The following is a 26,165-nucleotide window of genomic DNA, read 5'->3' as shown; positions in this document are numbered from 1 at the left end:
TTACGAAATGCACATGCCATAGAAATATTGGCCATTTAACCATATCTATAATTTTGGAATTCAAAAATCTTAATATAGAAAGTCAAAAAAGAAATTTAGCCATCACTAATTTGAGATTTAAAAATCTTTAAAAAAATTCCAAATATGAAATTAGTCTTATATAATTTTAAATTTTAAAAATATTTATTTCAAAATTTTCTATTTTTATTTTTGAAACTAAACAATTCATGTGGCATCTATAGAATTAAAAAAACATTTAGGCATCAAAATATTTATAGCACATTTGTTAATCAAAGAGAAATTAAAACAAAAAATACGTGTGCTGTGCATATTTTTTTGTCACATAAAAAAATAAATGTGTTGTGCTTATCCAAGCCTGCAATATTTTATTTTTAAAATTTTAAAATGCGTTGCATAAAATATAGATGATATAAAACTATTGGCCTATCTTCTTCTTTTTTCGTAATTTAAAAATTTGTAAATAGAAAGTCAAAAATAAAATTCTGACCATATCTATATTACATCTATTTTGAGATTTAAAAGAAAAGTCTAAATATAATTTTAATTATATATAATTTTAAAATATTTAAATGGAAAATATGAATGAAATTTTTAGCTACAAATTATAATTATCAAATGACCTAATTTTATTGAGAAAAACATTCAATGAAAATTGATAGAATTTATGTTTATAATTATGAAATATTTTCTAAATGGAATGATAACTTATAATTTTTTGGTTTAAGGCTAAAAATATAGTTTATAGACTAGCCTCCTTCAGTCTTATATAGTTTTTCAAATATAAATATACTTTAATATTGATACAATAGATATATATTAGACTTATTTTAAGAATAAATATATAATTTCTTAATTAAAGTTTTAAAATGTTAATAAATATACAAAAATAATATATACATTTTTCCTATTTTGTTATAAAAATATTTCTAAAAATATTTACCGATTACAAATTAAATTTCGTCTGAAAATATATATGTGCTCAAAAATATTAATCTAAATTTCTTATTTTCTAAAAATTTTAAAATATTAAGAAGTAAAAATATCATATAAATATAGGCCCATCTAACCATATATAAGATTTTTGAAATTTAAAAATCTTCATACAATATTGAAAATCAAAAAAGAAATTTATCAATGTTTTACTCATCATATCTAACCTAGATCTAACACAAAATATATTTATTTTTATTTTTAAAAACTAACCAATATATATGGCGTCTAAAGAATTATAAACTTTTTAGCGGTCAGAATAATTACGATGTATTTATTAATCAAAAAAAAAAAAAAAAATTCGCATGGCACATATAAAAAGAAATTAAAAAAATATGTGTAGTGCATAATTTTTATGTCACGTTCAAAAATACATGTGTCATGCTTAAAAATATATATTGTTTAAATTACATCTTCATTTTTTTTTTCATAAAAAATATCTAACCCTTCTATTTGTTTTAATATTTAAAAATACGTAAAAAGTGTATATAGATTATAATTTATTTTTTTTTTGGCATTTTGTATTTCTTATTGATAGTCCTTAGGGCTATATTATTAGCAAGATTAGACAGACAATTATTTCACAGTAATATTAGAAATATTAATTAATTTATCAATTAACACACCATCTAGTTACAATATTAAATGAAACTATGTCAATTAGTTGAATCTACATCAAGCGTTATCTTTTCAAAATTAGTGTTTTGGATGAAAATAAAAAAATTATGGCATGTTCTCTTTTTAATCATTATTAGTTGTCAGTGAAAGACGGTGCACATTATTTTTAGATGGGATTTTTATTGATAAGTCCAATTTAGAAGAGTTTTAATCAAAGAAGTCCATGAATGAATTTTTTAACCCATTTAGTCCCATGTATGTATAGTTTTATTCCATAAAATCTATTTTCTTGATTTACACTATTTTCTTGGACACTTATGCCCTTATATTCAATTTTGATACCTTTATAAATATTTTTTGAACGATTAGCAATTTAATGATGTGAACATTCATATTTTAAATTTCACATTGGTAGGAATGTAAAATTGGCCCGTGGGCGGCCCGAAAGCCGCCCGCGAGCCGGGGCGGGCTCGGCCCGTTGACAATGTGAATATTCATATTGACATGTTAATATTCACATTAATAGGAATGTAAAATTGGCCCGCGTCCCGTGGCGGCGCGAAACCCGCTCGCGGCCTGGCCTGTTGACAATGTGAATAATCACATTGACATGTTAACATTCACATTGATAAGAGTATAAAATTGGTCAGCAGCCTAGGGCGGGCTCGACCCGACATGGCCCGGCCCGTTGACAATGTGAATATTCACATTGACATGTTAACATTCACATTAATAGGAGTGTAAAATTGGCCCGTAGCCCGTGGGCGGCTCGAAGCCCGAGGCGGGCTTGGCCCGACCCGTGACAATGTGAATATTCACATTGACATGTTAACATTCACATTGATAAGAGTGTAAAATTAGCTCGCGCCCCATGGCTGCCCGAAACCTGCCCACGGCCTGTGGGTGGCCCGAGGCGGGCCCAGCCCGGCCTGTTGACAATGTGAATATTCACATTGACATGTTAACATTCACATTGATAAGAGTGTAAAATTGGCCCGTGACCTATGGGCAGCCTGAAGCCGGACCTCGGACCGGGGCGGGCCTGGCCCGTTGGCAATGTGAATATTCACATTGACATGTTAACATTCACATTGATAGGAGTGTAAAATTGGCCCGCAGCCCGTGGACGGCCTGAAGCCGGATCGCAGCCCGAGTCGGGCTTGGCCCGACCCGTGACAATGTGAATATTCACATTGACATGTTAACATTAACATTGATAAGAGTGTAAAATTTGTCCGTTGCCTGAAGCTCGCCCGCGGCCCGGGGTCGGCCCGGACCCAAACCCGGGCCACCCTCGGCCGCCCATGGGACGCGAGTCAATTTTACACTCTTATCAATGTGAATATTAACATGTCAATGTGAATATTCACATTGTCAACAGGCCGGGTCGGGCCCGCCTCGGGCCGCCCACGGGCCGTGGGCGGGTTTCGGGCAGCCACGGGGCACGGGTTAATGTTACACTCTTATCAATGTGAATGTTAACATGTCAATGTGAATATTCACGTTGTCAATGGGCCGGGCCCGCCCTGGCCCGGGGCCGGGCTTCGGGCTGCTCACGGGTCACGGGCCAATTTTACATTGTTATCAATGTTATTGTTAATATGTCAATGTGAATATTCACATTGTCAAAGGGCCGGGCCGGGCCCGCCCTGGGCAGCGGGCGGGCTTCGGGCCGCCCACGGGCCACAGGCCAATTTTACACTCCTATCAATGTGAATGTTAATATGTCAATGTGAATATTCACATTGTCAACGGGCCGAGCCGGGTCGGGCTCGCCCCGGGCCGCCCACGGGCTTCAGGCCGCCCATGGGACGCGAGTCAATTTTACGCTCTTATTAATGTGAATGTTAACATGTCAATGTGATTATTCACATTGTCAACAGGCCGGGCCGGGCCTGCCCCGGGCCGCCCACGGGCCGTGGGCTGGTTTCGGGCAGGCACGGGGCACGGACTAATTTTATACTCTTATCAATGTGAATGTTAACATGTCAATGTGAATATTCACATTATTAACGGGTCGGGCCGGGCCCGCCTAAGGCAGCCCACGAGCCGCGGGCGAATTTCGGGCCGGCCATAGGCCACGGGCTAATTTTACACTCTTATCAATGTGAATGTTAACATGTCAATGTGAATATTCACATTGTCAACGGGCCGGGCCCGGGCTTCGGGCTGCCCACGGGTCACGGGCTAATTTTACACTCTTATCAATGTTAATGTTAATTTGTCAATGTGAATATTCACATTATGAACGGGCCGGCCCGGGCCCACCCGGGGGGCGAGCTGGCTTCGGGCCGCGGGCCAATTTTACACTCCTATCAATGTGAATGTTAACTTGTCAATGTGAATATTCACATTATCAACGGGCCGGGCTGGGCCTATTTTTTTGGCCTTCGGGCCGGCCCGGCCCGACTCGAATTTTTCCTGGCACCCACAAGGATCGACATGAGTCGGGCCCCTACACATTGACGATATGAACATTCACATTGACGGTGTGAACATTCACATTAGGGGTATTTTGGTAATTATCTCACCTGTAGGACTTATTGAAATATAAGAAAATGATATGAACTAAATGGAATATAAGTAGATGAAAAGGGTATTTTGGTCTTCTTATCTCAAATTGGACCTAATGGAATAGTCAAAAAGAATATGGGTTGGATGGAATAAAGCTGTTAGAAAATGGATTTATCAAAAAAGCTCCCTTTATAGATAGGAAGGAAAAATACGTGTTGCTTTAATTGATTTTAGAAATAAAGATTAAGACTCATAATTTAAGTCTCACAATGAGTTGATAGATTATGTGTCAATTTTGATATGTTACAAACTCAATCATATAAGGGGTCCAATTCTCTTATTATGCCATTGTGAGTAAATTGAGAGACATAAATTATGAGTTTATAACGTTTCTCTTCACTTTAAAGAAAAATTCTATGAAAACACACCACAAAAAAAGGAGTGTACAAATGGCCTGTAGTCTGTGGGTAGCCTGAAGTCCCGTCTGCAGCCCAGGGTGGGCTCGACCCATTTAGGCCTGAGCCTGAGCCTAGCCTGAGACCTTGGGCTTGGGCCTGGGTCATCATTTTGAAACCCGGCCTGCTTGGTCTGACCCATGGGCTGACCCATAGGCTCATTTCAGGGCCACTCAAGGCCCGGCCCGTCCGGCCCACCCGAGGCCCAGTGTCTTTTTTAGTAGAAAATAATAGAATTTTGATAGAAAAAATAAAAAAAACAAACAAAAAAAAATGTTCAGCCATGCCCAAGCCCGAGCCCCATGCCGAGGCTGCTTAAGGCCCGAATACCCCCTAGGCCTGGGCCTAATTTTTTGACCAGACCCGAATTTTGGCAAGAGCCCGTAAGGCCCGACATGGGCGGGGCCGAGTCTAAGCCAAATTTACACCCCTGGAGTGTATCATATGCCTATTTACGACTTTTGTGATGTTTGGTTATAATCGATTGTAATATTGGTTTTGACCTATTAGAGTATTGGTTAGCACTTTGTTATGATTTATTATGGTTGTTATTTTTTTTATCTACAGAAGTTAGTGATTATTGTGTGCTTTTTTTTATTTTTTTTATTTTTAATTGTGATTGTTATTTTGGTTATGATTAAAAAAGTCTTTAGTTATGATGCACGTGGCGTCTGATTATGACTCATTTTAATGTTGACTATGATTCATTTTGGTGTAAATTATAATTCATTAGGGTATTTAGTTATGACCCATTTTGATTTCTTTAGTTTTGATTAAAGGTGGTTTGGTTAAGACACGTTGTAGTACTATCGACATTATAAATTATCATAACTTGCATATGATGCACAATTAAAAAAAAAAAAGAGTTGTGTTGTTGAAATTTTTGAATATTCATTCTCAATTATAATGCGTTACCATGATGGAAAATGATATATAATCTCACCTTTTAGACCCAATGATGTGTAATTGAGATGATTGGTTGATGATAGAGAAGATATAAGAGACAATGTTACTTCAGATATTCTAATTAAGTGTTACATTATTGAATTTAAAAAGTGAGTCTAATTTTTTAGGTTGGATAACAATGTTCAATTCATATTTATCCATCTATGTTTACTTATAGTAACTTAATTTTCTCTCCATGTGGATAAAGAAGAGAAGGGTGTGATGAATTTGATTCCAGCATCATGGAAGATACTATGGGATGTGTGGGATGTTCGGATGCTACTTCTACTTAGTCTCAGTTTACAAATCATTTTTTTCGTCTTTGGCAAACGTAGAAAGAATATATTGTCACAATGGATTAATGTGATTGTTTGGTTGGCCTACATAATGGCCGATTTGGTGGAAACTTTTGCCCTTGGCAAGCTTTCTTGTGCCCAAAACAATATTCCTAATCCCACTAATGCATTACAGGCATTATGGGCTCCCTTGCTTTTATTGCATCTTGGTGACCCAGATACCATAACTGCTTATTCTTTGGAAGGTAATCAATTGTGGATAAAGCATTTTTTGGGCATGGGTGTTCAAGCCACTGTGACAATTTATGTCAGTGTTATGTCTTGGAGGCCTCTCTGGTTTTCATTTATGTTAATTCCGGCATTCGTGACTGAAATTATTAAGTATGGGGAGAGAACATGGGCTCTTAAGTTAGCATGCCATGATGAATCACGAAACATTGTACCCTTTTATAATGATCTAATAGTTCTATACAGCGATAAGCTTGCTTACCCTATCAAACAAGAGGGGAGAGATGAAGTTTTTTTAAGTACGGCCTCCGTGCTGGTTGCGCAATTTAAAGATTATATAGAGAATTATGACATTGATAGATATGAATTCATGGAAGGGTGTTCAATGAATCTGGATGATGATACATATTTTGGGGATATATTGGAGGTTGAAATGGGGCTCATGTACGATTTGTTATACACAAAAGCACCCATAACATTAACCAAGAGAGGGTGCATTTTTCGCTCTATCAGCTTCATGTGTACGGTGTCTGTGTTGGTAGGACTCTTCCAGCTTATCGCCATGGAAGCGAAGTGGAATGAGCAGCACTACTCCATGGTTGATATTGTCATCACAGGGGTATTATTGGTCGGAGCTCTAGCTTTGGAGGTTTATGCAGTCATTTTGTCATTATTCTCTGATTGGGCGATGCTTTGGCTAATTAAGTGCCGCAGAGGCAAATTGGCAATCCGATTGTTGCAGAAATTTCCTTGGTTTTTCGAAAAGAAGAAGTGGTCTAAAAAGATGGGGCAAATCGATATATTCGAAGAGGAAGACATGCTTCCAAAATGGCGTAGAATACTTGGGTGCTCGGGGATTCAAGACTCGTTCAATATGCATAGTATCCCTCGGACGCTATATCCTATGATCATACAATTTATTTATCGTGCCGTAGCTACAAACAACTTAATTGACCTTGGGGGGCTTAAGCGGTTCATTGGCTCTACAGCTTTTCATGACCAAATTCTTATTATGCGTACCATAACAAATATATGCTACCGTGATGATGATACTAGTAAGTCAGAGTCAGATTTAGAGTCGGTTACATGCACTTCCCAAAATAGTGCTAACTCATGTGGACATCATGATGACAAGGAAACATGCAAAACTCTATCAAATTACATGATGTATCTACTCAGGTATATTACGGATGTTATCACTACAATAAATTATGATTTGAGACAAAAAAAAATTACGAACAATATTACTTTTTAGGGACAAAGTATTTTTATTACATAAAGTGTTATTATTTTATTTTTAACAATAAAATTGGACATTTAGTGATGAATTACTAGCCTTTTGAAACCACAAGTTTTGTCTCAAAAAATAAATCTTTGAGAACAAATTATTTTGTCCCTAAAAGTGCATTTATTAGCGATATTTTTTCAAATTTTGTTCTTAAAAACTAATTTTCTTACTTTTCGAGATGACTTTTTGCAACTATACTCGCGACAATTGAAATTAGTTATTAAATATTTTTTAAAACAAAATTTATACTTTTAGAGATGAAAAAATTAATTTCTAAAACTCTTATATGTAGTGTAATGAAAACACAAGAAGGTGAAGAAGGACGCAAATGGTCTCCCTCGGATATGATAAAAAATTTCATTGAGCTCGCAAGATCTGCTCGTTTTGAAAAAGTTAAAATTGAACAAGGAGCCAAATTGCGTTTCGTAGAGGCGATGGATTTTTTCTATACAGATGTGATTATTAAACTCGGTGTCGACGAAGGTAATAAGGAGGTGAAATGGGAAAAATTGAAAACTTGTGGTTGGCCATGTTATGCTACGCTGCAATTAGTTGTCCAAAAAATTACCATCTTCAAAAGCTTAGAGAAGGAGGCGAGCTCCTCAATCTGGTTTGGTTCCTTATACCGCAGTCTCGTATATTTTGTGGCATCAACACCTTCACTCTAAATGGCTTCTTCAATAAGTATTTTCAATCAATGCCGGTTGTCGAAAGGGCGAGGCCGCTACACAACGAAGGCTCTTAAAAAAAAAAAAGTTTATTTGCATCGGAAGGGTGAGGCCAGTCATCTTTATTAGTGTTGTGGGGGCTCAAGTGGGTCATTCCAGGTTCTGTTGCCAATCTGCTGAGTTGGTGGGAGGGTGGGACCAGGGACGGATCTAGGATTGAGACTTTGGGAGGGCTACTCTGTAGTTTGAAAAATTGGAGGGCTACTCCATATAATTTTGAAAGCATCTAAAAAAAATTTGGGGGTGCAAACTCCTATAATTTTAAAATTTTTGGTATAATATATGATAGAATGTCCACTTCTGAACTGATGGAATTAAAGACTCAACTCCAAGAACTATTAGACAAGAAGTTTATCTGCCCGAGCACTTCACTTGGGGGTGCTCCAGTGTTATTCGTCAAAAAGAAAGACGGGTCTTTGAGACTATATATTGATTACCGAGAGTTGAACAAAGTAACTGTCAATAATAAGTACCCACTACCCCGAATAGATGACCTGCTTGATCAACTTCAAGGAGCCCAAGTGTTTTCTAAAATTGACTCTAGATCCGGGTATCACCAGTTAAAGGTCAAGGGAAAAGACGTAGAGAAAACTGCATTAAGAACTAGATATGGGCATTATGAATTCTTAGTCATGCCATTTGGGGTAACTAATGCACCTGCAGCATTCATGGACTTAATGAATAAAGTGTTCAAACAATTTCTTGATGAGTTTATTGTTGTGTTGATCGATGATATATTGATTTATTCTAAAAGTAGGGAAGAACATGAGAATCATCTAAGAATTGCTTTACAGACGCTAAGGGAAAAGAAGTTATATGCAAAATTCTCCAAATGTGAATTTTGGCTTGACAATGTGGCATTCTTGGGGCATGTAATCAACAAGGACGGTATCTCTGTTGACCCATAGAAAATTGAAACTATTGTGGACTGGCCTAGATCGACAAATGTATCAGAAGTTAGAAGTTTTCTAGGACTTGTAGGCTATTATTGTAGATTTGTGAAAGATTTTTCCAAACTTGCTTTGCCACTCACTCAATTGACACAGAAAGCTACACCATTTGATTGGACTAATCAAAGAGAGACTGGTACTGATGGACTTCAAATTTACAATGATGCTTCCTACAAAGGTTTGGGGTGTGTTGATGCAAAATAGAACAGTGATTGCTTATTGTTCTCGACAACTCTGCCCTCATGAAAAGAACTATCCAACCTATGACCTTAAATTAGCTGCTGTAATATTTTCTTTAAAAATTTGGTGCCATTATCTGTATGGAGTAACTTGTGAACTATACACAGATCATAAAAGTTTAAAATATTTCTTCACCCAGAAAGAGCAGAACATGAGACAGAGGAGACGGTTAGAGTTGATCAAGGACTATGATTTGCAAATTTTGTACCGTCCAGGGAAGGCAAATACCGTTGTAGATGCATTGAGCCAAAAATCTATTGGGAATTTGTCATGTTTTCTCACCAGTCGGAGAGAGTTATTGTGTGACTTGGAGAAGAATGCAATTGAAATTGTGTTGGGTGAACAAGGCGGGATCTTGGCTACTATTTCTGCCCAACCTGCAATCATTGAAGAAATTAAAGAAAAACAACGAGAAGATGAGTTTCTAAGGAAAATTGTTGATGAGATTAACTCAAAATCGAGACCGGGATTCGTGCTTGACATTGATGTGTTGAAATTTCAGAATCACCTTTATGTGCTAGATTGTTGCGATTTGACGAAACGTGTTATGACTGAAGCCCATAATTCCGAATTTGCTACGCATCCAGGAAATACAAAGATGTATCATGATTTGAAACAAAATTTTTGGTGGCTGGGAATGAAAAAGTGTATTGCAGATTTTGTAGCTAGATGTTTGTACTACCAACAAGTTAAAGTTAAACATCAACGACCTGTCGGATTGCTACAGCCGCTTCCAATACCGGAATGGAAATGGGAACATATCACGATGGACTTCATTGTGGGATTACCTTGCTCTCCTCAAGGTATGGACTCTATCTGGGTAATTGTTACTCGTTTGACTAAATCTACACATTTCTTACCTGTCAAATCTTTATATAATATGGATAAGTTGACTAGCTTGTATGTTAATGAGATTGTGAGATTATATGGTGTGCCAGTATTTATTGTATCTAACAGAGATCCTAAGTTCACTTCAAGATTTTGGCAGAGTCTACAGCAAGCTTTAGGAACTAAATTGAGACTAAACAATGCTTATCACCCATAGACAGATGGCAAATATGAGCGGACCATTCAAACGTTGGAAAACTTGTTATGGATGTGTGCCTTAGACTTTCAAGGCAATCGGGAAACCTATTTACCTTTGGCTGAATTTGTGTATAACAATAACTACCACTCGAGTATTGGCATGGCTCCTTTTTGCCATAAAGATTTGGAGACATTACTTGTATAGTGAGAAGTTTGAAGTGTTTTTTGATCACAAGAGTTTGAAATATTTGTTTACACAGAAAGACTTGAATCTGAGGCAGAAGAGGTGGATGAAGTTTATAGAAGATTATGACTTTGAATTACATTATCATCCGGGGAAGGCCAATGTTGTGGCCGATGCCTTGAGTAGGAGACCAATTAGCAGTGTAACTTGTATTGCCATCGGGGATTGGGAGATGTTGGGTGCCATTGGAGAGTTTGACTTGCACCTTGGCAAGTTCGTTGAGTCTGTAGCCCTATTTTCGGTAGTTGCACAACCTACTCTTGTGAACTGGGTGATGGAAGCACAGAAGAGTGACCTTGAGGTTGAATCTCGCTGGGAGAAGATCTCCAGTAGGAAGGTAGAGAGAGGCTTGAACGTGTACTCCGACTCTAGTGTTAGATACATTAGCCGTCTCTTTATGCCGGAGTCTTGTTGAGAGGAAGCACTCTGAGAGTTTCACCATTCACGCCTTGTAGTGCACCCTAGAGGCACAAAGATGTATCATGACCTTAGCTGGCAGTTTTTGGCGGAGGGGAATGAAGAAGGATGTGGCCGTGTTTATGTCAAGGTGCCTTACTTGTCAACAAGTGAATGTTAAGCATCAGAGGTCAGTGGGTTTGTTGCAACCCTTGCCTATAGCCAAGTGGAAGTGGGAGCATGTCACGATGGACTTTGTTGTGGGCCTTCCTAGGACTCAACAGGTGAGTGATGCAATTTGGGTGGTAGTTGATCGGTTGACCAAGTCAGCGCACTTTATACTTATGCGTGTGAATGACTTGGTAGATTATCTTGCCATCCTTTACATTAGGGACATAGTGAGGTTGCACATGATCCCTGTGACGATCGTTTCAGATAGAGATTAGCATTTTACGGCTCAGTTATGGCAGAGCTTACAGAGTGGTTTGGGCACTAAATTGACTTTTAACCTTACGTATCATCCTCAGACTGACAGGCAGTCAAAGCACACAATTCATATTTTAGAGGATATGCTTTGAGGTTGTGTCCTCAACTTTAAGGGTTCGTGGGAGAGGCACTTTCCCTTAGTAGAGTTTGCCTATAACAATAGCTTCCAATCGAGTATTGGCATGGCACCGTTTGAGGCCATGTATAGTCGACCATGTAGATCCCCTGTGTATTGGGCCGAGATGGATGATGCACCAATGTTAGGTCTAGAGTTAGTCTGAGAAACAACGGAAAAAGTTGCACTTATCCGTAAGAGGTTGGTTACGACCTAGAGTCGCCAGAAAAGTTATGTCGACCATAGGAGGATGCCCTTGTCCTTTGAGGTGGGAGACCATGTCTTCTTGAAGATATCACCTAGGCGGCGTTTGATGAGGTTTAGGAAGAGTGAGAAGTAGTCCCCTAGATTTATTGGACCTTTTGAGATCGTTGAACAGATTGAAGAGGTAGCTTATTGTTTGACTTTGCCACCACAGCTTTCTGGGGTTCATGATGTGTTTCATATTAGCATCCTTCGGAAGTATGAGTCAGATTTATCGCACGTGTTGGATTGAACTGATGTAGAGGTAGATGATGATGCCTCATATGAGGAGAGTCCGGTGAGAGTCTTGGATACCCGGGACCAAGTTTTGTGAGGCAAGACAATTCCCTTGGTTAAAGTATTGTGGAAACATCACTGGGTTGAGGAAACAACTTGAGAATGTGAGTTGGAAGTTAGTGAGAAGTATCCGGACTTATTTGTTGATGTTTAACCATGTATTGAAGTTTTTCTTTTTAATTTTTTTTATGGCATTAATGAAATATGAAAGCATTGTATATGTTTTGAGAATATGAAAACATTGTATACGTTGTATAAGTTTTGGAAACACGGGTTTAATATAAATATTGTAAATGTTTTGGGAAAATGTGAATTATAGGTTCAATGTTAGAACTTGTGTATCGAGTTGATGAGAATGGATGACTGGAGAATGGGTCATGGTAATGGAATTGATTGATTATCATTGTTGGAATTGGTTTAATTATGGTTTTAAATTTTAATTTATAATTTCAGGGACGAAATTCCTTAAGGGGGGGAGGGGGAGGTTATAGCGATCCAGGCTTAGACCCGACCCATTTATTATTTTTGAATTTGGGAAACTATATTTGTGATGGTTGTCCTTTTCTCCTTATGTTGGTTTTTGGCTTCGGGGGTTGACACCACCTTTTTTGGTGTCGACACTACCCTATTTTTCCTTGTCTTGTTTTGTTCTAAGGGTCGACACCAGTTTGGGAGGTGTTAACACCTTTGTGTTACTGTGTCCCTGGGTAGTTACTGAAATTTAGTGTCGACACCAACCTTGGTGGTGTTGACACCTGCTTTTTTTTGTTGACCACAAGGGTCGACACCAGTCTAGGAAGGGTCGACCCTTGTTTATTGTAGAATCTGGGGGTTGCTTGCTAGAATTTAGTGTCGATACCAGTTTGGGAGGTGTCAACACCTTGCCTGCTACCAAACACAAGTGTCTCAACTTTTCTTCTTAAGGGTTGACACCACTATTGCAGGGGTTGACACTTGCGAGTCATTTTCTAGATTTTTTGTTTAGTTTTAGGCCCTACTTTTGGGGATTTTGACTTGCTCTTTTAGGTTGACTTTGGGACCTTATTCCACTTTAACCTAGTACTATAAATAGGGCCCTCACTTACCCTTTTCTTCACTTTATTTTCTCTTTTCCCTCTCTAAACCGTGAGTCCCTCTTTTTTCTCTCTAAACTCACCTTTTTGCTCAAAGATCTTCAGATCTACTCACTTGGAAGCATCTCCTCACTTTGCTACTTTGAGATTAAGTGTAGAGCTTGTCGAGTGCTTCGTTTTGATCGGAGCAAATCGTCGTTTCGTCTTCGTCGACTTTTTGGGTTTTCTTCCTTCTTCCTCTTCTAAGTTTGAGGTAGAGATTTTCTACACCCTCATATGATTTTTAACTTAGTTATTTGTTGTTGTGTAGACAATATTGAGACTTGGAGGATTTTAGACAAACCTAGGGTTTTGGATTAAAATCAAAAGGGGGGTTTTCAAATAAAAGTATTGGAAATGGTTATGGGTATAGATATGGGGATGTGTTGTATTAAATTTGTTAATTTTAGCACATGGGATGAATTTTGGAAGAAAATGGAGTTTTGCTCTAAAATGTCTCGAATAATTATTTTGTATAAATAATGGAAATTGGTATTGGAAATGTGAAATTGTATGGGTGTTGACTAAATGGTGGAGTTGGATAGGTATTAGCCCTCACCTATGGAAATTCAGATAGTTTATCTATTTTAAAAATTGTATATCTATTTAGAAATATATGTTTTGGGTTATTGGTGGATGATAGCTATGATTGTTATAGAACTTGCATGAGGATTAAGTGAATTGAAACCAGTCTAATTGTTGTCGTTGAATATGACTATGTCTTTAATACATTGTATATGTATGATATTTGGGAGGAGAAAGAGGATGTACTCAATGTTTGGGAGAAGAAAGGGGATGGACCCCATTAAATTAAGTTGGCATGTGTGTCCAAGGTGAAAGTCCCAAAAACCGCATGTATACATGGGTGCCAGTTCCCATGGACGAAATTTCCGTAAATGGAAAATTGAAGTGTTTGTGTAATGGTTGTATTGATTTGAGAGCCACTAAGTTGTATCCTTAGTTGTGTTGTCTGGATAACAATGGATTTGACTCATGAGTTGAGGGGAAATGAATTGACTTGAGATGAATTGAGATATAACACTTGGCATATTATGATCTTGTAGAATATGAATGATTTTATCACAGACATTGTATATGCACTCCATACTTATATCTTCGTTAAGATTCATATATCGTGTTAGATTGCTTCTACTGGGCTTTGGCTCACCCTACTTTGGAAAAATCATTTTCAGGTGTTGGTCCGAGGACTGTGGAGCTGAAGGCTCAATTTTGTTTATTCTATGTTTAACTTTTGTATAAGTCTAGGGCTTTATTTGTATTGAGCTTCTGATTCATTTTGTTGAAACCAAGTAATGACTTGGAAATATGTAAGCTTTTTAGGTATATGAAATCTGTTCAGCTTTCATTTCTTTCACCACATATGACACATGTTGTAGATTTAGGATGAACTATTTATGAATGTATATCGCATGTGTCACCTTTTGTATATTAACTCTGATTAATGAAGGTTTCGTATTTTATTTATATCACTTTGCACTGTTGTTCGGAGTGGGATTTTTGTAATTCTTTTGGGGGCGTTACAATTTCACTCGTTTTACCTAGTTATTTCTTATAAAATCTTGCTTTGAGTTACAACAAATATACTATGATTTTTCACAAATGGTGAAAACTCAATTTTCTTTCTCCATCAATGTTTTCCGTGCTAATAATGCACAAGAATACAAATAAACTCATTTTTTTGAGATCTCTTCGTTAAAATGGCACCCTTTCTCACTATTCCTGTCATGGTATCTCCCGACAAAATGGTCATGCTGAACGTAAACATCGGCATATCATAGACACCATTTGCGCTTTTTTAATCTCTTTTTCTTTTCCTAAGTGCTTCTGGGGGAAAGCTGCTCTCACAACCATCTATACTATAAATCGCGTCCCTTTTACTACCATCAACAATCAAACCCCAGATGAGCGCTTGTGTGTTACACCTCCTACCTATATCGATCTTCTTGTGTTTAGGTGTGCTTGTTTTGCCCTTTTACAACCACATGAGCATTCCAAATTAGAACCTTGTACCCATCTGTGTTGCTTCTTGGGGAATGAGATTGAACATAAATGCTCTCATTGTTGAGATTCTCTTTCTCGTCATCTTCATGTCTCTCATCATGTGGTATTCTGAGAACACAAAATGTTCTTATTTATATATAAGTTTTATTTGTCCACTCCTCTCACTACACCATTCTTTACTGATAATTCTCTTCTGTTTGATGAGCTTCATATAGACACTACTTCCAACATGATGACTATGGACCATCTTGAGGATTCTGCTCCGCCTCTTTGTCTTGCTGATGCTCCACTTCCTGAGTATGCTTTTGCTCCACCTCCAGCTCTTAGTACTGTTACCATTCCCTCTCATAGTAAGCCTCATGCATCCCTTAATTCCATTGAATCAGCTTTTGATCCTACAACACCTCTTCGTCAGTCTACTCGGGTAAAACAAACTTTTGTACTTCTCAGTGATTACATTGTTGATTCTATTGTTTTCTTCTCTCACGAACTTACTTCCTTTCGAGAGGATTGTTCTAACTATCTTTGTTAACAAGCTATGACTGATGAACTACAGTCTTTTGATAAAACTCATACTTGGAATGTGGTTGATCTTCCTCCTGAAAAGAGTGTTAGTTGCAAATGGGTTTACAAGATCAAGACTTATTCTAATGGTTCTATTGAGTGTTACAAGGCACATCTTGTTTCCTGGGGATTCACTCAAGAATATGGGATTGACTATGAGAAAACTTTTGCTCCTGTTACCCGTCTTACTTCACAGTACATCTTACTTACATTGCTGCTTATTTCCACTGGAATCTTTGTCAGATGGATGTTAAGAGTGCATTTCTCAATGATGATCTCATTGAGGAAGTTTAAATGCAACCTCCTCCCAGTTCCTCTGTTCCATCACCGAAAGTCTGCAAACTTGATTGTGCTTTGAGTGGTTTGAAACAAGCTCCTTGTGCTTGGTTTTCCAAGTTCATTTCTATCATTAATGACTTTGGGTTCTCCTCCAGTTTCTATGATTCTGATCTATTTATTTGTAAGACAGAGCATGATACTATTATTCTTTTTCTCTATGTGGATGATATGATCATCACTAGGGATGACACAGTGGGAATCTCTAGGCTTAAATAGTTCCTCAATCACCAGTTTGAGATGAAGGATTTGGGTTTGCTTAGCTACTTCCTCGGCTTGGAAATTTCTCATGATCCCTCTTGTTACTTTCTCACTCAGGCCAAGTATACTTCTGGTGCTGGTCTTACTGATTGCAAGACTACTACTACTCTAGTGGATTATCAGACTTGTCTCACACCTCTTGACAGTCACTTATTATCTGATGCTATTTTATATTGTTAACTAGTTGGCAGCCTTGTCTATTTCATGGCTACTTGTCCCAATATTGCTTATGTTGTTTACATTGTCAGTCAGTTCATGGTTGCTCTTCACTCTACGCATTATGTTACTCTGGTTTGCATTTTGCGATATCTCAAATGAACTATGTTTCATGGTCTTCACTACTCAGTTCACTCTTCTCTCCAATTACATGCATTTTCTAATATAGATTGAGTAGGAGATCCTACTGATCATCTTTCTACTACATGTTCAACTTCTCTTGGGTGAATCTTTCATTTCCTGACATAACAAGAAGCAAACTCTTACTACTTTCTAGTACTCAGACTGAGTATCCTGCTCTTGCTGACATACTCATGAGCTTGTGTGGTTTCGTTGGCTTCTTTTTAATATGGGGGTTTATCATTCTGCTACCACTAACCTTTATTGTGACAATCAGAGTGCTATTCAGATTGCACATAATGATGTATTCCATGATCACACCAAGCATATTGAGATTGATTGTCACTTCATACATCAGCATGTTACTAGTGGCACTGTTTGTCATCTCTATTTTACCTCTACCTATCAGATAGTTGATATCTTCACTAAGGCTTATCCTTCAAGATGCTTTCTTAACTTACTTTCAAAGCTCAAGTTGATCTCTATATTACCACCTTGAGCTTGAGATGGGGTGTTAGAATATATTATATTATGTGTATAATATATTACCTTTTGCGTAGATATTATTACCTTTTGTATATAGTACAATAGATACCTTTTCTTTACTTAGGTTTTCGTTCTACTATATAAAGAGCCTTGTACTCATTCATTATTCACTATTCAATACTGTGGGAGCCGAATAAATAGAAGAGTTGAAAGGTGCGTACCCCAGGAATTAGATATTATTCGGCTTCATATTGCATGACTAGGATGCCAAATACGTTAGGAAGGCCGAATAGCCGGAGATCAGTAGTGCCGAATAAATAAATGGGGAATGGGATAAAAGTAGGCTTAGGCCCCGAGGCCCTAAAAGCAAGTATAAATACAAGAACCACAGATTTAGAAAGGTATGTAAGAATCACTTCACTTAACTTAGTAAGCAAGCTATCCTGAGTGTCTGAATTGACTTGTCCGTCGGAGTGCTAATTCCGGCACCCCCGACCAGAGTGTTTGTATCTTTTCAGGTGACTAGCTGAGGATCACGAGCGTCTTCCAGGATCAGAAGAGTATTTCCAAACCACTTCTCCACAATTGGTGCCGTCTGTGGGAATACTCAAATACATCCATGGCAGGCGTGACTGAAGATCCTCCGATAGCCACTGACGAGACCACACAACAAGATGACCTCACTCTAGCAAACTTGCTTGGACCAAAAACCATCGCAGCAAGACTCGCCTTAGACCTCTGCTCATCTTCAAATCCAACGCAAAAGACAATACAAGCGACCATGGCACAAGCTAGGCAAACCAAACAGAGGTTAGACAACATTATCACTGAGAATGAACGCCTTCGCCGCGATCTGGACTCAAAAATAGCAAATTCCAAACAACCAGTGCGCTAGGTTTTTGAGCGACCCCCGAGGGCAGATGATCAACGATCTCGAGCCCGACAGCACAAAACTGACGGCCGTTATTCCTCAACAGATCATCTTGAGGAGTTGGCAAAGGACGAATGTCTCCAACAATGCGTCCGGAGGAGTGCGATCAAAACACCTGCCCTTCCGAAGGAAGCATTTCTGCTTGACACCGTCCACATTATATACAGCCTGCCAGCAGTCCCGGCCGTGCATACGATCCAATCACATCCAGGCCCCCAACAGCAACGCACGCCCGCAAAGCGGGTTCAAGAAACGCCAATTATCACCTTTGATGACTATGATTTGATCGGCTTAACACTCCCTCACATCGATCCATTGGTTGTTAAGCTACGCGTAAACCGCTTCACCATTGAACACGTTCTTATTGACCAGGGCAGTACTTCGGAGGTTATGTATTACAAAACCTTCATCAAACTCGGATTCAACAAGTCAGGCCTGACTCTGGCTCCTTATCCACTATTCGGCTTCAATGCCAATCCAGAGTACCCATTGGGAAAGATCAGCTTACCCGTTCGAGCAGGTTCCAGAACAGTGGATGTGGAATTCTTGGTCGTCAGGCTGCCATCGCCGTACAATCTCATCATGGGGCGATCGTGGTTGCATACCTTGCAGGCCGTCCCAAGCACCTATCATCAACTGCTACATTTTCCAACAAAACACAGCATTGAGCAAATCCGCGGCTCCCAGAAATCGGCACAAGCATTTTATCTCCTTGCTGCCAAAACGCCAAAGGAACTGCAAGTAAACTCCATTGAGGTGCCGAATCGGGAGATCCTTGATGACGTTGAGCGGCACCCAAATGAGAAGGCCACGGAAGGTTTAGACCGAGTTGACATCGATGGAAGCCCAGACAAGTTCTTCATGATCGCCGCCTCTCTGAATCAGGCCGACAGGCAGCAGATGACCTCTTTCTTGCTCAACAACCTCGACGTCTTTGCGTGGACTCCGTGCGAAATGCCAAGAATAAACCGTCAGTTACACAGCACCATCTAAATGTCAATCCCAAATGTAAGTCGATCATTCAGAAAGGCTGGCGGTCAGCCGCGGTGCACACTGCCGCCGTTGTTGAGGAGGTAGACAGACTACTTGACGCCGGGGCAATTAGAGAAGTCACTTACCCTATGTGGCTCTCCAATATAGTGGTGGTGAAGAAGAAAAATGGGACTTGGCGGGTGTGCGTCGATTTCACAGATCTGAACAAAGCTTGCCCCAAAGACTGTTTTCCTCTACCCAGAATCGACCAGCTTGTCGATGCGACGACACGCCATCAACGCATGAGCTTCCTCGATGCCTACAGAGGCTACCATCAAATCGCCATGCATCCCGATGACTAGGACAAAACTGCATTCCTCACCCCAAGAGGAACCTACTACTACAAAGTTATGCCTTTTGGGCTGAAGAATGCAGGGGCAACCTACCAAAGACTGGTCACCGCCATGTTCAAAGAGCAACTCAGCCACACTATGGAAGTATACATTGACGATATGGTGGTCAAGTCCAAAGAAGAACAAAATCATATAGCCGATCTAGAAAAGACATTCAGCATCTTACGCAAATACAGAATGAAACTGAACGCTTCCAAGTGTGCGTTCAGAATCGGCTCTGGCAAATTCCTGGGTTACGTCGTCAATCACCGAGGAATCAAAGCCAACCCAAGGCAAGTCACAGCAATCTTGGAATTCGACTCCCCCCGTTCAGTGAAAGAAGTCCAAAAGTTGATGGGGATGGCTGCTGCACTCAACAGGTTCATCAGCCGGTCTACAGATCGCTGCCGACAATTTTTTCAGACACTACAGTAGGGTAAGGCTTTTGAATGGTCCGCCGAATGCGAAACAGCTTTCAACGGACTCAAGACCTACCTCCGCTCAGTACCTCTCTTGACAACACCCGCCACTGGTGACCCGTTCATTCTATATCTGGCAGTTTCCGATAGGGCCGTCAGCGCCGTACTTTTAAAAGAGGAGGATGGGGAGCAACGACCCATGTATTATGTGAGCAAGGCAATGGTTAACGCTGAAACACGCTACCTTCCGCTGGAAAAACTCATCTTAGCCCTAGTCATGGCGGCAAGAAAACTGATGCATTACTTCCAAGGACATAGCATTGGGGTGCTAACAGATTATCCCCTCCGATCAGTACTATAGAGTGCAGAAGCATCAGGACGTGTTTCAAAATGGGCTCTTGAACTCGGCCAATACGACATTCAGTTTTTACCTAAAACCGCAATCAAGGGGCAGGTGTTGGCTGACTTTGTTGCCGAATTCACCGGCGAGCTTGCCAACCTCAAACCTGACGAAGTTCAACCAAAGGCTGAAGTTCGACCAAAGCCGAACTGGAGAATTTATATCGGGGATATTTGGCAATTATAATTTGATGGATTGTCTAACCAAAGGGGCAGCGGCGCCGGAGTTGTAATCATGTCTCCAGATGGCGCAGTAATTGAGCTGGCCGTTAAGCTTGGCTTCGAAGCATCAAATAACGAGGCCGAATACGAAGCCCTTCTAGCCGGTCTGCGGAATGCACACCTTCTCGGCGCTTGGCGTTTGCTTGTGTTTTGTGATTCAAAATTGGTAATCAATCAGCTAAAAGGGGAGTACGCGGCAAGAAACGACCGTATGGCGGCCTACATGAAAATGGCCAATTCCTTGCTGGCAAAATTTGACCATCACGAACTGAACCAAATAACACGCGACCAGAACACACACGCGGATGCCTTGGTGTGCCTAGCCTCCGCCATCAATTCTGAGATCAAACGGACCATTGAAGTAGGTTTCATCCCGGAGCCGAGTATTGGCCCTTCGGAGGAAATCCATGTCAATGTTATAGAATCCGCACCAAGCTAGATGGACCCCATTGCTGCATTCCTCTCTTCTAAACAACTCTTAGAGGGCAAAAAAGAAGCACATAAGCTGCGAAATAAAGCCCTGCGATACTATCTGGATCCGCAAGGAGGGATTTATAAAAAGTCCCTCTCTGGTCCATATTTGGAATACGTGCATCCTGACAAAGTGGAGGAGCTTTCTGGCAGACGCTCCCTGGCCCATCGAGCTATAACACAGGGGTATTATTGGCCGACAATGAGAGCTGATGCGGAGAGTTATGTAAAAAAATGCGAACAGTGCCAAAAGTTCTCCCCATTAACCCATCTGCCTGCCGAAGGGTTGAACTCTATCACCAGCCCCTGGCCGTTTGCTCAGTGGGGACTTGATATCGTAGGACCATTGCCGAGGGCCCCAGGAAACAAGCGATTCTTAATCGTCGTGACAGATTACTTCACAAAATGGGTCGAAGCGGAGGCTTTAACACATATACGAGATGTCAACATTAAATGCTTTGTATGGAGAAACATCATAACATGATTCGGCATTCTGAGAGCTCTCATCTCAGACAATGGCACCCAGTTCGATTGTGGCGTATATCGAGAGTTATGCAGCAAATATGGCATTCGGCCTTACTTCTCTACACCGGCCTACCCCAAAGCAATGGTTAAGCCGAAGCCTCTAACAAATCCATCTTGGACGGCATCAAAAAGAGGCTGGAAAAAGCTAAAGGCAAATGGGTCAAAGAATTGCCGAGTGTATTGTGGGCTCATCGTACTACGCCGAGGAGATCCACTGGAGAAACGCCGTTTGCTCTATGCTTTGGAACCCAGGCAATCTTACCCCTGGAAATCAGCCTCCTAACTCTAAAAATGCAAGTTTTTGATACGGGCCGAAACGATATGATGCTTGCCCTGGATCTGATTCTAATCGAAGAACGAAGAGACTGCGCCCTAACATCCATGGCACGGTATCAGCAGCAGCTCACCAAGTCGTATAATCAGCAAGTTCAGTTGCGCTGATACATGCCAGGAGAGTTGGTCCTAAGAAGGTACTTCCAGCCGACCGGAGACCAGTCGATGGAAAATTGGGTCCAAACTGGGACGACCCCTATCAAATAGAATCTATCGTAGGAACAGGGGCATACCGGCTCTCAAACATGTCAGGGAGAAGCCTGCCACGGCCATGGAATTCAACACATTTATGTAAATTCTATCATTGACCCGACTTGTGGGCTTGATACTTGTACATATTCCACTGTTGTAATACAAAGCTTCTCGTTTTCTCAAGCTTGCTCCCAAGCCTTTAAGGGCCGATTGAGCCTTCCAAGGCTCAAAATAAAGTCTCCGGATTCGGAATGCCTTTCGTGGATATCACGATTGGCCAAAATAAAGTCTCCGGATTCGGAGCCCCTTTTGGTGCATGACACCTTAGGGCCGATTAAGTCTCCGGATTCGGAGCGCCCTTCGTGGATATCACGATTGGCTAAATTAAAGTCTCCGGATTCGGAGCCCCCTTTTGGTGCATGACACCTTAGGGCCGATTAAGTCTCTGGATTCGGAGCGCCCTTCGTGGATATCACGATTGGCTAAAATAAAGTCTTCAGATTCGGAGCCCTTTTTGGTGCATGACACCTTAGGGCCGATTAAGTCTCCGGATTCAGAGCGCCCTTCGTGGATATCACGATTGGCCAAATTAAACTCTCCGGATTTGAAGCCCTTTTTGGTGCATAACATCTTAGGGCCGATTAAGCCTCTTAAGGCCGATTAAGACTCCAGATTCGGAGTGCCTTTTTGGTGCAAGACACCTTAGGGCTGATTAAGTCTCCAGATTCGGAGCGCCCTTCGTGGATATCACAATTGGCCAAATTAAAGTCTTGGATTTGGAGCCCCTTTTGGTGCATAACATCTTAGGACCGATTAAGCCTTTTAAGGCCGATTAAGACTCCGGATTCGGAGCGCCTTTTGGCGCATGGCATCTTAGGGCCGATTAAGCCTCTTAAGGCCGATTAAGACTCTGAATTCGGAGCACCCTTCATGGATATCACGATTGGCCAAAATAGTCTCCGGATTCGGAGCCTTTGTGAGAGATGCATTCGGACCACTTCACTGGCCGAATAAATATTCACTGAGAATTGTTCTTAATTCGAGCCGGTCAGTGCATGTTTAAACATTTGCACCATGCAACACAAAACTTTCCAGTAAGTTGAAATAATACGTTTAATTAAGAACATAACATTTCAAGACCAAATACGAACGTTGAAAATAAAAGAAAGTCTATTTATTCGGCACCCTTATCGTCGCTCCTCTCAATTTCGAAATCAGAATAGGGTAAGTAGTGATGATGATACAGGGGCGAAGCCAAATCAATGCCCACGGCTTCGAGAGCTTTCTTGGTTTGAAGGGCCTTGATCCAGCTGTGCTTGAATCCACAATTTTCATATCGGCAGACCTCCTCGGCAAGGTCTCATTTGGTCTTCTCTATTCCGACCTTCAGGCCGTCCTGAAACCCCTTTTCATAACCCGAGGTCCGTTGGGTCACTCTCTCCTCGACGACCAATTTAGATTGACCGACCGCCACCGACGCTCTTGTTTGAACATTCTTCAGCTCCCGAAGCTCACACTCAGTCTTTTCCGTGCGAATCTCCAGACTGCGATTCCTTTCGTCCTTTTTCTCACTCTCACGTCGCGCTTCCCACAGACGCATGCCGACTTCGTAAGTAGTATATAGTCCTTTCACGGCCCCATGTATGCCGTCTTTAAGTACTTCGAAATCTTGACGTCCGACCATCGATTGTTGGACTTCCGACGGGAAGATCTGTCGAGCGAACTCGACTGCCACACCTGGGTCTTTAATGATATAATCCGCCTCCGTCATTGGTCTATTCCTCACAAAAATTGCAAAACTCAATGGTCGTGGCGTCGCATCGGGCTTGATTCTCAGTCGTGGGCGCGGAGAATTTCCCCGTTGTTTCCTGTCCTTTCGGGGCGATCTGCTTCGACGACTAAGGGGCTGCTGTGTTTCACGAACCCTGGACGTTCTTCTTCCCGTACGCATAGGCTCACTATTGTGACTCATTGCAGCGTCTAATTCAGCTAATCTTTGTCCCTTCCAAGTTACCTGAATGGAAATAAGTAGGGCCACTGGCGTGCACCCACCCCATTTATCCTTTAATATATGTAGCTCTCCCGAGGCAACGTCAATAATCCCAAACGTCAAAAGACGGATGACAATTGTCCAGCCCACGAGTTAGGCCCATTCGGCTTCGCAAGCTCGCGCCCTGGCCAAGGCAAGGACAGATTTACTAATCTGGTCGGCCATGTTTTCAAGCGCAAGTGCCGATCAATCTGTGCCTCAGATGGCTCACGAATTGATTCTTCAAAGTTCTTAAGGTCATCTCATCCGGCACCCGAATGATCATGCACCGCCCGGGACAAGGGCAGATTCATAAATCTATTCGGCTTAACTGCCCCAGCCGGTTCATGAATCGATTTGGCCATGTTTTCAAGCGCAAGCGCCGATCAATCTGTGCCTTAGCCAGCCCACGAGTTAGGCCCATTTGGCTTCCTAAGCTCGCACCCTGGCTAAGGCAAGGGCAGATTTACTAATCTGGTCGGCCATGTTTTCAAGCGCAAGGACCGATCAATCTGTGCCTCACCTAGTCCACGAGTTAGGCCTATTCGGCTTCCTCAGCTCGCGCCCTGGCTAAGGCAATGGCAGATTTACTAATCTAGTCGGCCATGTTTTCAAGCGCAAGCACCGATCAATCTGTGCCTCAGACGGCTCACGAATCGATTCTTCAAAGTTCTTAAGGTCGTCTCATTCGACACCCGAATGATCATGCACCGCCTGGGGCAAGGGCAGATTCATCAATCTATTCGGCTTAATTGCCCCAGCCGGCTCATGAATCGATTCGGCCATGTTTTCTAGTGCAAGCGTTGATCAGTCTGTGCCTCAACCAGCCCACGAGTTAGGCTCATTCAGCTTCCCAAGCTCGCACCCTGGCTAAGGCAAGGGCAGATTTACTAATCTAGTCGGCCATATTTTCAAGCGCAAGCGCCGATCAATCTGTGCCTCAGCCAGTCCATAAGTTAGGCCCATTCGGCTTCCCAAGCTCGCGCCCTGGCTAAGGCAAGGGCAGATTTACTAATCTGATCGGCCATGTTTTCAAGCGCAAGCGCCGATCAATCTGTGCCTCAGACGGCTCACGAATCGATTCTTCAAAGTTCTTAAGGTCTTCTCATCCGGTGCCCGAATGATCATGCACCACCTGGGGCAAGGGCAGATTCATCAATCTATTTGGCTCAACTATCCCAGCCTGCTCATGAATCGATTCAGCCATGTTTTCAAGCGTAAGCACTGATCAATCTATGCCTCAGCCAGCCCACGAGTTAGGCTCATTCGGCTTCCCAAGTCGCGTCTTGGCTAAGGCAAGGGCAGATTTACTAATCTGGTTGGCCATGTTTTCAAGCGTAAGCGCCGATCAATCTGTGCCTCAGCCAGCCCACAAGTTAGGCCCATTCGACTTCCCAAGCTCGCGCCCTGGCTAAGGCGAGGGCAGATTTACTAATCTGGAAGGCCATGTTTTCAAGCGCAAGCGCCGATCAATCTGTGCCTCAGCCAGCCCACGAGTTAGGCCCATTCGGCTTCCCAAGCTCGCGCCCTGGCTAAGGCAAGGGCAAATTTACTAATCTAGTTGGCCAAATACCTAAGCTAAGCAGCCGATCTAACCATAACCGAAAGCAATATCATTCATCAATAACATTTTCCTTAGCAAGTTGAGCATAACTCATAAAATGTTATATACGTAAATTACTAAACAAAAAGCTACAAGCCCACATAAAAATGCCTAGCAAAAAACTATGACTGTAGCAACACATGAAAAATACCAAATAAAAAACTATAAAAATACATTCGACATCCTAAAAACTATGTCAGTCGCCCAGATCAGTCATCGGAATCAGAATCCAATGGCTCAACATCCATTTGCTCGTATGGTATTGGCATAATCAATGAAACTTTAGCAGCAGCAAGGGCTTTGTGCCAGCCATGTTTGAATCCCCGATTATCAAACTTGGGGACTTGGTCCAAATACTCGGCGAGTCCAGCATTTTTCCCGGCCTCGAATACTTTGGAAGCCTCCGAGTCGGCTGTTTCCTTCGCTGCCTTCATTTCAGTCAACTCAGCCTCCAGTTTGGAGACCGCCTTCTAGGCCAAT

The sequence above is a fragment of the Camellia sinensis genome, chromosome 4, assembly GCF_055761805.1.
Source record: "Camellia sinensis isolate YWXY chromosome 4, ASM5576180v1, whole genome shotgun sequence".
Lineage (NCBI taxonomy): Eukaryota > Viridiplantae > Streptophyta > Magnoliopsida > Ericales > Theaceae > Camellia > Camellia sinensis.
Note: the sequence above shows the minus strand (reverse complement) of the source record.